We start from the raw sequence: 3,394 nt of genomic DNA, 5'->3' as shown, positions 1-3,394 counted from the left end.
ACAAGCCCTGCAGGAGCCTGGATCCTGCTGAGGGCAGAACCATGCCCTCAGTTTTCTTACTTCAGGGAGCAATGGCTACTCAAAATGAGCACGTTGGGCCTCAAAGGGCTGTAGACTCTATCACGCAATACATCCGATGCAGAGTGTGCCCCTTCAGTTACTTCTGATTTTCCCGCCCCAGCCCTTCCTCAGAATGGTACCACTTAGCTCAAGGTGTGAGCAGTTAGAGTGGGGAGGTCTTGCTCCTGCTCACCTGTACGGGTCATCAAGTTTTCTGCTATTACCTCTTCTTCATTTCTGTTTGTCCCCTGTGTGTCTATGTCCTGCATGGACTGTGATTGTTCCAGATGTTTAGTGAGTCGGTAGGATCTGGCAGAAGAGCAATGTGTAGCAACAAGGGAAGTCAAACATATTTAAGCAGTTCAATCTGAGTAAGACATTTTCTTTTCCCTCATTTTTCTATTTTATTGAGGCAGTCAAAAAAACCTGGCTTGTCCATCCACATTTGCCTCAGACTCAGGGCACAAGGCTGTGAGTTTCTCTGTGGTACGAGTAATTTTGTTCTTTTGTTTTTACTGAACACAGTGAGGCTTATGCAGTACACTGGTGTTCTCCAGCCTGTGGGATAACTCACATCTATTTTAATCCCTTCTGAGGGGAAGACAAATTTTCTCAGCCTTCAGTGCGCAGTTTACACATCTGTACTTCTCATTACAAAATTGTGAGCTTCTGAGAAAATACGTTTTCTTTATCTGTAGGAAACTACCATTAAAAGGAAAAATGCTTTCTATCAGTAAGTCAACAATGTGGTCAGTGGTGCTTTCATACAGTCTGTTAGATTGTCACGTTCAGCCATCAGGTTCAAGGGAAACAGTGTTGAAACTAGAGGATGAAGGGAGCTGACTGGTGACTCCATCGATGACAATAGCACATAGGACCTCTTTGTTTGTTGCTCTGGAATGAAAGCATTGCTACCCAGTTAAAAGTCCTTTATTTATCACTTGGATGGCAGCTGGCAAGAAAGACTGAAAAAGCTGATTTAGCTGGGCAGCTCTGTGCCACATATAAACGGTAAAATACGCCGGCCAACTCAGTTGCACTGGGAATTCTTTTTGAATTAGCTGGCCTTTTTAAATTAAACTCAAGTTTGAAACTTATCTTCAGAAAATAGAAACTGGAAACTGGAGGCAGACTAGTATACAATAATTGGAAATGGCCTAACTTCAGTAAAACACTTGTGCCTGTTCTTAAGCCTGTTCTTCAGCGTTTTGCTGAAGACTTTGACTACTTAACGTTTCTTCTGCTGAAGAGATGATTTAGACAAATGGGGCTAAGGTCACATTTTTTTCCAAGTTAGTGGCAAAAATTCTACTAATTGCAGCCTGTAGAGTCAGGGTGCTTTATATAGTTTCTTCGGGCTTACAGAGTACAGACAACATTATTCAAGAACAATGTGAAAGTTATTATTTAATTAAGGATAGTTGTCCTTTAGCTGCAAAAGAGAGCCTATGCCAAGCACAATTGATAGAACTAATAAAAATTGGATGGGGAAAGCTATTCTTGTAATCTGCTTGCAATTGAAAAGTACTTCAGATAAAATAGAGCATCAAAGGACTAGCCTGAACCGAAAGGTCTTGGCTTGATGCTTAGATCAGTCATCCCTTTGTTTAGCACTTTGCACTACGTATCTATTATGAGAATGAGAAAAGCTTGTGACAAGTCTCTTAAACTGAGAAGCAGTCTCCCCACATGTAAGCTGCTATGGACAAATTTATTATAAGGGAACAGTACATCTTGCAGTGCTCTTTTGGGGCAGGATGATTTTCCCTAGCTGATGTGGAATCAGGCAACAATAGAGATTGCTGATTTCCAGTGCGTTCTTAAAATTTTCCTTCTTTGCTCTGGTTCAACTTGTGATCTCTCTACATAGAAAGGAGACTACTCCAAAAAGAAGAGAACTGGTGTGAAAAGGCATGTCCTTGAGAGGAATCTCTCTAAACTCTACTTTAGCCTTACTGCCCAGATCCCATGAATCTAAGATAATCTTGGTGAATGCGATCTAAGTTATATGAAGCATATATAGCTTATTATTTTAAATTAGGTGTCCCTGAAGCAGGCTACAGGCTGTTTGCACACTGCGAGATGTTTGGACACAGCTTATCCTTTTCATTTTCATATCCTTTTCTTCCTCCCCAAAAGATAAACACAAGCTTTAAAGCTGATCCTGAAGCATTTTGATACACATACAGTATAACTCAGAGGAAACTACAGAATGGAAGTAGTCAAAATGCCTTTATTAGAGAAAAGTGAACCACAGGTACAGAAGACATGAAACACCTTTGAGAAAGTAGCTATACATCGAGCACTGTGCCTCTACAGAAGTAGTGGGTATTTGAGGCTTCAGTGAAATTTTACTAGGGACTGTGGTGAACAAGGATATTTCAGTGCAAATGTGCTCCTGTACCACTAGTAGCTTCTTACCCAGGAGAAGCAGTGTCTCTGGATGGCTTCTGCAAGTAAGGTTGTTTCATGGCCACAGGACAGAAGGAATGAAGTGAAAGATGAGAATATACATTGTTTGGTGTAATTTAGAAGTGACCTTTCTCCATTCCCTGTTTCTGTTTTCTGTGTGTATTTGGAAATCTAAAGATGATCAGGGACTGGTTTTTTTTTAAATTAAAAACTTAGTTCTCTAATACATTACCAGATCATTTGTTATCAAGCTGTGGGATAAGACCAACATTTAATGACAAAATAAAAATAGTAAAAATTTTTGCTATATTGGTATTTTGCTAAGAAATTTATAATTCTACCATTTCAGAAAAAATCACTATTCTGCACTTTTTAGTGCTCCATACATGTCATTCAGAAATGGGATCTGAGCCAATTAAGTGCAGAGAAAGTGATACTTTTTTGAAGTTTGGCTAGAAGGAAAATTAATGTTTCCAATGAACTAATGCTCTTTGCAGCATTTCCTGCAAAGTATCACTGCCATTTGTCATTGTCCAGGACAAAAAATAGAAATGCTAAAACTCACTGTTTTTCAGAGTCTTAAAAAATCATCCATGCAAAATTTACATTAAACGTAAAAATGCTGGGGCCCTGACTCTAGACAGCAATTAGAGAAAAATAATTAAATGAGTTGCATTCTATTAATTTAGGCTTGTATCTTTTCAGTGACTTAGGCCACTGGACATTTAACATCTTTTGCTTAGACTGTGAATTTATGTGTGCGTTAGTCACTTTAGTGAACGGTGTGGTTTCATGCGCCAGTTTAACTGTTCTAAGAATACCTTGCTGCCCAAAGGGACAGTCATGCCTTTTTCCTGCTGGCTGATCTAACTGAAAGCTAATCCTGTGGGGAAAAAAAACACAAGAGAAGATTAAAATGTTC

General features: G+C 39.3%; 1 protein-coding gene across 1 annotated transcript in view; it reads left to right on the top strand.

Moving 5' to 3' along the window:
* LOC103912850 (cytosolic phospholipase A2 beta-like) overlaps window positions 1-3,394 on the top strand; it is a gene marked incomplete at its 5' end in the record, with an annotated part of 88,765 nt that overhangs the window by 15,126 nt on the left and 70,245 nt on the right. The gene's annotated exons all lie outside the window — the stretch shown is intronic.

This window comes from Pygoscelis adeliae, unplaced genomic scaffold (genome assembly GCF_000699105.1).
Source record: "Pygoscelis adeliae isolate BGI_AS28 unplaced genomic scaffold, ASM69910v1 Scaffold22, whole genome shotgun sequence".
Taxonomy (NCBI): Eukaryota; Metazoa; Chordata; class Aves; order Sphenisciformes; family Spheniscidae; genus Pygoscelis; species Pygoscelis adeliae.
The sequence above is the reverse complement of the archived record's forward strand: the minus strand, read 5'-3'. Positions and strand labels throughout refer to the sequence as shown.